Here is a 10694-nt window from a genome sequence, read left to right on the forward strand (position 1 = left end):
CTTAGAAATATGGTAGCTCAAGTTAGCATGAAAGACTGGATACCCACACATCATGCCCATTTAAGGCTTTTGGTCACCCTGGTGACCCTGGTGATGCTTATAGCCAGCCAAGCAATCCAGTTCATTCTCCACTTAAAAGTCAAGCCCATTAATTGCCTTGTGAATACTCTTACTAAATAGGCACAATGTTTGGATTTAAACTATGTCCCATTTCCCTATTTCCAAATGTAGTTTCCTGTCTGAAATTAGTACTTCATTCTTCTAAATTAAGGTCCCGTCTGCAAACAATGAAAACTGTATGAAAAAGGGAGGGGGGTATTAAGGTCGATCCAAGTGACTTGTGTGTCATGCCAAGATATGGGACCAGTTGATCCTTATTGCAGCTCCCTTTATAGCCAAGCGATTGCCTGATGGCTTCCAGACATGCATAGAAGTAACTTCCAGTGCCGGCGCTGCCCGATTTCCGGTGCACAGGGAGGGTAAATCTCTCAGCGCCCTCCTACCCTGAGGTGACCACCGTGAGCGGCAAGTTAAAGGAGCACACGGGACAAGTTTCCCTCGGAGGCAGCGGCTGCTACTACTACTACCCCTCTCACGCTCCTTGCGCCTTAGCCCTACCTGTCCCCTTTGCCTTGCGGCTGTGCCCAAGCTCAGCACCTTGCCCCTGAAAGTGAACATTTTTCCCACCACTCAGCGCTCTATATAGCCCCCGCAGGAGGAAAACAGGCCCCCCTCCACCAACCCTCCCACCCCCAAACCCACCATCATCCACGCTTCCCAGCACAGCCCGGCCTCCTCATCGCCCACTTTGCATTCCCATCATGTTTCCCATCATGTTTCCCTTTATTAAACGGAGAGCCCAGCAGCAGCACCGACCCAGAGCTGCTTTGAAAATCCGGGTAAATTACGGGATATTTTGCCATTCAGGATAACAGCGGGAAACGGCTTTAAAAGTGGGGGGTTCCCGTGAAAAACGGGAGACTTGGCAGCTATGGATGGCTTCATCCTATCTCAGAGCATTGGGAACTAAGGAAATGTTATTACTCTCAACTCATTCTGCACTGAATGGAAACCTGGTCACATGGTAAAGCAATTGGATGCCTACTTCATTGTGGAGCCAGCTGCCATTAGAAGGGTCTCAGCACCTGGTGTCATGTCAACTGACCCTTAAAACGGGGTCAACCATGGAGCTTCTTCACCATACAAATGAAAGGATTTTCCTTTCCTTTCCCTGCTACTCAGAAAGCACCAGCTCTGGGAGACACAGCATCATTTTTCAAGGCTGGAAGTTGTTAATTTTGTGGTCTATTCAGGGTTTGAATGTGCACTTGAGCAACCCAGTGGGACAGGGAGCAAAGCAAAGCCAGACTCCAGATTGTAAGAGAAATGAATTGATTGGTTTATTAATGTGCAATGCTTCATTCAAAGCCTATTTCTATCTTCATATGGAAGATAGTAAAGCAAATCATAGCAAAATAAAGAAATGCAATATAGGAAAATGGTACTTAGAAAATATTATGGATTAAAAATGAAATAAGATTATCCTTGTAATTCCATTGACAAAGCAATCAAAATTTATTTCCTGTCCTAGTTGAATATTTGGTCTAATAACTTCCTCTAGCCCATCTAGATGTAAAGCAGAAAAATATGATTCTCAGCACCTTTTATATTGATCAGCAACTGGATCAGGAGTATTTAATTTTCCACTTTTTACATCAATTTCATTACTTCCATAAGATGTAGACTGTGGATGCTCATAATCTGTCTGGATGCAAGTGTAACTGGGACCCTACATTCTTGGCAATTCTTTATTTAGGTAACTTTCACACATTTCAGGTTTTAACAGTTCAATAACAACATTCTGATTCACATTTGAAGAGTCACATTCCACACTGAAGGGTCATTGTCATTTTTCTTTTTGCGCTCTTTATTAAACTGATGTTATATTTCCAGGAGGCTAAGGTCTCACATAACTGTGTTTGAGAATCAGCAGAAGGTTCCAACAGCTTGCATAGAGTGGTGCAGAGATGAACTTCCCTTCCTTATCATCCATTATGGTCCATCATGGCTGTGCTACTGTGTGCTGAAATTTGCTGAGGCCAGTACTGTAGGTGCTTTTGAAAGCCTGCTAGCCTACTGCATTTAGTTGGAACCAACTTCTATTTATTTCAGTGCCTTTTACACATAACAAGTATGCATTGCATTAAAGCTTTAGAAACAAGGCAGAAATAATCTGCGACACATCTGCCTTAAAACTAGTTCATGGAGAAAAGGTAACCAATTTCTTTACACACACAGATACAGTGGAACCTTGGTTTACGAACACCTTGGTTTGCGAATTTTCGGTTTACGAACGATTGTAACCCGGAAATAAGTAAACCGAGGTCTCCGAGTAAACCGAGGCCTATGGAGGCCTCCGCGAAGGCCTGAAGTGAAGGCCCAGCCTCCGCGAAGGCATCAGAGCCTCTGTGACTGGGTCGCAACTGCAGAGGTGCTCTGATGCCTCCGCGAAGACCCGGCATCTGTGGAGGCATCGGAGCTTCCGTGACTGGGCCACAGCTGCGGAGGCGCTCCAATGCCTCCGTGAAGGCCTGGAGAGAAGGCCCTCTAATGCTTCCGCGGAGGCACTGCACCACTGGAGGCCCTTGGATTGCTCTGCGAAGGCCCCAACAAGACAAACCCCAAGACAAACAGCAACAAACCCCAACATGCGAGAGGCCTCTACAACTGCCCCAAGCCAAGCCTTGAAATCCACAGGATGCCCAGCAGGTAACTTCCCAGCCCCAAAGTTAGGTAAGGAACACTTAGCGAAGACCAAGAGGAGTGAAGCCATTAAGAAAACAAAGATGAGCCTGGGCCAAAAAGCCCTTTACCAACCCTTGCCCCACCCCCAGCTGTAGCAAAATGGGTGGCACCTAGCCAGGTAAGCTCACCTACCCTGGGGGGGGGGAGTGGAAGATACAATACTCTCTTATTTATTTTATAATACAGTACAGTACAGTACATTAATTATTGCCTTCATTTTATGGATCAATGGTCTTGTTAGACAGCAAAATTTGTGTTAAATTGCTGTTTTAGGGGGTGTTTTTCATCGTCTGGAACGGATTAATCCACTTTCCATTACTTTCAATGGGAAAGTTTGCTTCAGTTTAAGTACAGACTTCCGGAACCAATTGTGTTTGTAAACCGATGTACCGCTGTACGCTCACTTTCAGCACAATCTACAGAAGGGATTCTGGAGGTGTGACAAATATTCCTGTTTGGTCCATAAACCATTGTTTTGCTTTGCAAATCACAAACCAGTTTTAAGATCCCTGTAAATCTTTGCTTAAGCAAGGGGCAGGCTTTCACTTCCCCTCATGCAAATGATATACTTGTTTGCTCTTAAAAATGTGGAACTGACTTTGAATTGACCCTATGCTTTATACCTCAGTGGAGATCCACAAAGGGATATTTATAATACTTGTGGACATCCATATTACAGCAGTGGGAGTTTTCGTCATCAACAGATAAATGGCAGAAACATGGTTAGGCTAAAACATGGCAGATATATGCAATAGGCAGATGGAATCTGATTTATACAGCCGCCTCTTCAATGCACCTTCTCCTGAGCAAGCAGCACGGCATTATTTTCTATAGCACACACATTCATATAGAGAGAGGGATGGTGTTGGAGTGTGAATGCACATAATATAGTGCCACTTGAATAAAAGAAGTTTAAATCACAAATGTTATTTCCTGGCTCCTGTAAGCACATTATATTTTCTTGGAAGCTTTCAAAAATGTCTACTGCACTCAATGCCCAAAGGAAAGCAAGTAACAAGATTATTATTCATTATTATGATCACCACAGAGAATTTGCATTCTTGCGATGCACTTCATATAAACAGAAGGAGGGAAGGATACAAATTTGCTTTGAAGAGGCTGCAAATGCAAACAAGAGAAGATATAACATTAATCTGGGGAACAAGGAAGAACACATACACAGACAGTGACTGCCACAATATAAACATCCCAGTGGCTAGAAATGACTTAGTAAGTCTAGCGCACCAGCTTGTTCTCTCAATGGCCAACCAGATGCCTGTGGAATCTATAAAAAATGCTGCTTTTGGGGGGCTGACTGTCTGCTCTTCGGCAGACGCCTCCCTCCTGCCTATGACTTTGGGTCCCACGCACTAACGCACCCACTATGTCACGGTCCAGTCGGCGGGCAGTTGAAGCCCTGACTGAGGACATCAGGACCAGAGGCAAGATGGTGATGTAGAAGCACGAACAGGTGCAGGGCTGAGGGTCCAGCAGCAGGCAGTCGCAGGGTCAAGGAGCAAGGCAGAGGCGAAGGTCTGGGAGTCGAGAAGCAAGGCGCCGGCAAGGCAAAGGTCCAAGGGTTGAGGATCAAGGCGTCAGCAAGGCGAGGGTCCAAGGAGCAAGGCGTCGGCAAGGCAAGGGTCCAAGGGTCGAGGAGCAAGGCATCGGCAAGGCAAGGGTCCAAGGAGCCAGAGGCAACCAGGCAGGGATAGCGTTGCTGTGGCAAAGAGCTGAAGGGAAATGCTGAGCTTTTATCCCTCCCAGCTCCTGCCACCAGGTGCAGTGAGGTATCAAGTGGCCTCACCTGAGTGGTCACTCCTTGCTTCTCCAGCACAAGCTGAGGCCTCATCTGAGTGGCCAATCCTTGCTTCTCCAGCACAAGCTGAGGCAGGCCCCAGAGCACTACAAAGCACTACAGGCCCCAGAGCCTGACTCCTGCCCATACTCCTGACACACTTCCTTCCTTCCTTCCTTCTCTAGCCGACTTCCCGCTTGCCCAGCCATAGCCTTATGTGGCGGTGGCAGCTCTGCCTGGGAAGTTGCTCACTATTTTACAGTGTCCAGGAGCAATGCTATGTTGTCTGCTCTGGGTCGCTGTGGGAAATGCAAAATGGTGTTTGGTTTTTCATTGCTGCTACCACATAAGTCCACAATCGGGGTTGTCAGCGCTGGAGTGGCCTGCAAGGGTGTTTGGGCCTGAGAGCTGCCTGGCACTGCAGCTGGCACTGCTCTAAACAATTCATTGAATGGGCACTTTCTGTGCAGGCCTTGCTTCAGCTAGTCTTCAGCTCAACTGCCCACCAAAAGGGACAGAAGCAGCAGCTAAGGACAAGCAGCATGATGGTGTTGTTCAGCACCTTAATCTCTGAGCGCTGTGGGATTCCAGGGGATCCAGGCGGTGACCCAGGTTTTGTGTTTCCTTGGAGAATGAGGCACAGTGGAGACTCTGGTGCCTATATGGTTTATTTACAATTTAAGCCTCTACCATGGAGGGGGTCACAGCATCCACACCCCAATAGGGTCTTGTTTCTCCCATAACCACAGCCTTGGATTCGAACAGAAATCAAATATTTCTCTGACTTTTATATTATTTCTTTTTCTTTCCCACAGCTTTCCCCCCCTATTTTTTCTTTCCCTTTTGTTAAATTTGCTGATAAAAATAATTTTTTATATAAAAAATGGGGGAATTTAGATTAGCTCATACAAATTTAGTTTAGGACCTTTCCACACTGTCAGAGTATGCTTTAAAGTTTAAACCATATTTTAGCCATTTTTTGCCTCCTTATCCAATACCCTTTCCAATTACAGTAGTTTAGTTGGTTGCACAGAACGAATCAGGAAAAAGAGAGCTTTGCTGTGAGGAGTATAGGGGAAGAAGTAACCATGTTGTTTATAATGTAAGCAGGGATCCAGACCATGATTCACACCTGGATTTCAGAATGGTCTCTAGGGGTCAGCAACCTTTTTCAGCTGTGGGCTGGTCCACTGTCCCTCAGACAGTGAATGAATCCCTATGCCCCACAAATAACCCAGAGATGCATTTTAAATAAAAGCACACATTCTACTCATGTAAAACACCAGGCATTCCCCACAAATAACCCAGAGATGCATTTTAAATAAAAGGACACATTCTGCTCATGTAAAAACACGCTGATCCGTGGGCTGGACTGGGAAGGCGATGGGGCTGCATCCGGTCCACAGGCCTTAGGTTGCCTTCCCTTGCTCTAGGCTAAGCACAGACTAGTCCACCCAAGTTCTAGCTCTGTTTCTCATAGTTAATTGTGAATTTGCCTATCAAAAGTTTGGGGGTTCTAAATTGTATCCTGAATATTCCGACAGTTTCCTGACTACAACTGCCAAGTGCAGTTGTGAACTTAATGCAGAGATTCTGATTCTAATTAAGTAATAGCAGAGGTTGCCTCTGAATTTATGAGGCCATAATCTACTCCCTTGTGCTCAATAAATACCATTGCTACAGTCTGTGGTGTTAATTTCACACTAGAGTGGGAGCTCGGAGTTGTTGCCAAATATAATCATAAGTCACAGGCAATTTGGATTATTACTGTAGAGCCCAGTGCATCGAGAATTGTGGTAGCTTATAATCACTTCTTAAACTCATTAACTGAGCTTTTGAATAGTATAACTTTCCTGTCTGTGATAAAGCATAGTTATGTGTTTGCCTGGGAATGAACTGCAGAGACAGAATAATAACTATGCTCATTTGAAAAATGCACAACAAACTTTGTCAGTAGGTTTCGTTTGCTTTGGGGATCGTTAGCTGGGCATAACCTAAAAATTTTTGGAGCCATATGCTAGCTGTTCTCTCACCCCTCAACTCTTTGAAGGCAAGGTCTAAGCCTACATGCTTCCAACTGCCAAATTAATTCACAAAATTGCGTGCGCATGTCTGCATAGAGAACAACTAGTGCTGTTCATGTGGGAAGCTGGAAACTCAAGGACAATTTACTGAACTGTTCAAAAACATCACATGCCGTGCAGAATGAGGAGGACTTTTTATCCTGCAATTACAGGGTTTCCCAATGTAATGTGTAGGATAGATCAGAGGTAACTAGGACATATTTCCAAGGCCACAGTAGCTGCATTTCAATGGCTAAGTTGAGCCACAGCACACTACCATGTTTCAGTGGCATGGTACAGTCCAGGAACATGAAGTCAAGAAGAAAATGTTTTTCAGTAGATATGGGTTTTCCTCATCACCATAGGCAGCCAGGTCTGGAAATGAAGTTCTTCAACTTAGAGACCCTGAAGTTAGTCTCTGGAGCTGGGGGCTGGGAGCTGGAGCTGAAGACAGAGCATGGAATGCAAAGGGCCAGTCCTACCATTTGATAGTGATCTGCACCAGTTAGTGGGGAAGAGCAGCAAGGTGTTAGAGGACCAAACTATGTGTTCCACATGCCCTTCCCTGTGTCCTCTAAATATTCAGGTGTGGTGAAGGATGATGTTTTGTGGGCAGTGTTGATAAAAGATTCAGCTGCCAGTCCGTGAGTACAGTCTGCTTCTGTGGACTTGGGTCATCCTGTCCTTTGTCTCAGGCAGTGAAATGTCTTGGGTCAGTCCTGCTAAGGCAGAAGGGGAAGGACAGTAGCTCAGTGGTACAGCATCTGCTTCATGTGCAAAAGGCCTGAGGTTCAGTCCTTGGCGTATTCAGGTAGGGATGCTTGAAGCCCTGGAGAATCTTTGCCAGTCAGTGTTGACAATTCCAAGCTAGATGGACCAGTTGCTTGACTCTATATCAATTTTGAACCAATCAGTTGTTCCATATCCAGTTCGAACTGTAGCTTCTTGTCCCACATAGAGATTTCTCAGGAGACAGATGAGGTGATCAGGTACTGCCATTTCTTTAAGAACTCACCATAGTTTGCTGTGGTCGACACAATCAAAGGCTTTTGCATAGTCAATGAAACAGAAGTAGATGTTTTTCTGGAACTCTCTACTTTCTCCATAATCCAGCGCATGTTTGCAATTTGGTCTCTGGTTCCTCTGCCCCTTCGAAATCCAGCTTGCATTTCTGGGAGTTCTCGGTCCACATACTGCCTAAGCCTGCCTTGTAGAATTTTGAGCATAACCTTGCTAGCGTGTGATATGAGCGCAATTGTGCGGTAGTTGGAGCATTCTTTGGCACTGCCCTTCTTTGGGATTGGGATGCAGACTGATCTTCTCCAATCCTCTAGCCACTGCTGAATTTTCCAAACTTGCTGGCATATTGACTGTAGCACCTTAACAGCGTCATCTTTTAAAATTTTAAATAGTTCAGCTGGAATATCATCACTTCCACTGGCCTTGTTATTAGCGGTGCTTTCTAAGGCCCATTTGACTTCACTCTCCATGATGTCTGGCTCAAGCAACCACATTACCTGGGGTGTACGAGACCTCCATATCTTTCTGGTATAATTCCTCTGTGTATTCTCCTGTTGTCTTTGTCCATAGAGTTTTATTGGCAGGGATACTGGAGTGGCTTGCCGGTTCCTGCTCCAGGTGGATCACATTTGGTCAAAACTCTCCACTATGACCTGTCTATCTTGGGTGGCCATGCATGGCATAGCTCAAAGCTTCTCTGAGTTATTCAAGCCCCTTCGCCACAACAAGGCAGTGATCCATGTTCAACATTACTGTATAACTAAAAATACAAATAAATACATCAATAAAAAGAGAGAGTCTGTCAATCAAACATTCAGTAAAATATTAATAACTAAATAGAACAGGGCATAAGAACATAAATATATATATATTACTAGATGAAGCCAATGACCTATATAATCCTGTGTCTTCTTTCACAGTGGCCGTCTAGATGCCCAGCGGCAGAGTTCCCAGGGTCAGGGATGCTTTAGTTGTGATGGACTAGATGACCCTTAGGGTCCTTTCCACCTCTACAATTCTATGATTTCATTAGTTTCCAGGAGATAACCATCTCAATAGTTTCTCCAACCCTGCAAGGGGGCTGGCATTATGAGACCAAATTACACCAGGCAGTGATTTGTTCATGACAGAATGCCAACAAAATCCAGACCACCCCCTTCACACCTAATACAAAAGTTGAATTGAGAGTTTGTTCTCATATTGACAAACTGAGACAGCCCCATGGTCGCCATGGAGCACCTGAAGTCCTAAGCTGGTCCTGTCAGGTGACATCATCATGGATGTTGAAATCCCCCAGGACCAGTGTCTTGAGATTTTCCAACACCACATCTGAGACCAGCTCAGCCAGTTTGATCAGGAAGTCAACAGGCAATGGGAAGGGCAGCAGGCCAACAGCACCCTTATTTTGTCTCTTGGGTCCAACACCAGATACAGGCCCTCATAGCCTAACCCAAGATGTTAAGCAAGGTGAAGGTCTGTCACTAGACCTTCTATCATGGCCCCTGGTGCTGCACTGAATATTCTGTCAGGTGAAACTGAGTCAAAGCTACTCTGCCAAGCCTACTCACTCAGGTCTTGGCAATGCAAGGCAGGTTAGCTCCATCATACATGATCACTGTGAATCTTATTTGTACAACTGAATGTGATAAAGAATATAATGGAGTTCTAAGAACAAGATAATCACTTGAACAGATCATTTAATTGACAGGAGAGCAAGTGGCATGCTTGGCTGCTAATGTGAGGCAACTATTGATCACATCATCTTTTTTCAAAATGAACTCTTTGTTCTCCCAAGAATAAATATGAAAACATAATCTGTGAAGTTATCAAAATCATTTAGTTAATGAAGCTTGCATTGTCAAATGTGACCAGATCTTTTTGTCATGAAGTACACGACTTTTCCCTGCTGTACAAGATTCTCTTCTTTTATCTTCTAGAATTAATAAAATATTAAAATTCATATTAAAAATTAAAATATTTTGAAGGTAGGAGAAAATGAAGTACAGAGACTTTCTCAAATTCAATACAAGGAACCTCTCTGAAGTACCAGAGAACAGATTCCAAATGCAGAATGCAAAAGTTTGTGAGTTCTTTGTGTGTGTGTGTGTCTGTGAATTTATGTTTGTTGAAGGCTATGTAGTTATAGAGGACAAGAAATCATAGGCATCGCTGAATGGAGCAGTCAAAATTGCAGTTGTTATTTTGTGCAATTGTGTTATTTTTTACCTCATCGCTTCTTGGCCTTTTGGCTAAGATCAAGTGTAGTGTAGTACCTCATGCTATGCCAAGTATTTCAAATCATGCCTATTTCCCAAGGACAGAGGAAATAAATTTTGCTTGTGGCAAAGTGCTGCACTGGAAATGTTTGACATTCCTCATGCTCATGATCACTTCAAGGGCAGATTTGGGGACTCCAAGAGACACTTGGTTTTTTGTGTGTACACCTCCCACAGACACCCATGTGAGAAGCAGGTGGGATGGTGGCTGGGGAGTTTCTGCTTGACTTCTACATTAGATAAAAGTCCAAACAAAAGGCAGACACTTTCCTGAAATGGCTTTTTGTTATGGCTATGATAACAATAACATGGTTGCTACATGGGTGTTGACTCAAAGATAAGTTGACTTACTAAAGTTCACAGCAAGCAGCACCTGCTTCAAAAGGTTGGGGGCCCTTCTGAACAAATTGGGGTGCAAAGTCTGGGGTGGGTAGGGGCCACTGGGTAAAGGAGGGGGACAGGTAATTTCTTCCCATTAACTTTCTTAAGCTTCTCTTAAGATCCAAGTTGAGTTTGATGAGATTTCCCACTTGCTTCGGCAGCTGCCTTCCTTCCTACTTTGTTTAGAAGGGTCCCCTGAGTCACCAGAGTAAGTTTGGGCTCCTGGCCTCTAGTAGTAAGAATATAAAATATACTCCATCAGTATATTATCTATGCAGAATCTAGGATCATTTGGACTGATGAAAAATCTCAGCAAGCAGCAAGAGACGGTGTGCAAAACCAGAGTGCACTAAC

The 10694-nt window shown here is 44.4% G+C and overlaps 1 pseudogene; it reads left to right on the plus strand.

Moving 5' to 3' along the window:
• The first annotated feature begins 9912 nt into the window (after positions 1 to 9912).
• Positions 9913 to 10084, plus strand: LOC118077047 (U2 spliceosomal RNA; annotated as a pseudogene).
• Positions 10085 to 10694: the final 610 nt, after the last annotated feature.

Source organism: Zootoca vivipara, chromosome 10 (assembly GCF_965207765.1).
Source record: "Zootoca vivipara chromosome 10, rZooViv2.hap1.1, whole genome shotgun sequence".
NCBI lineage: Eukaryota > Metazoa > Chordata > Lepidosauria > Squamata > Lacertidae > Zootoca > Zootoca vivipara.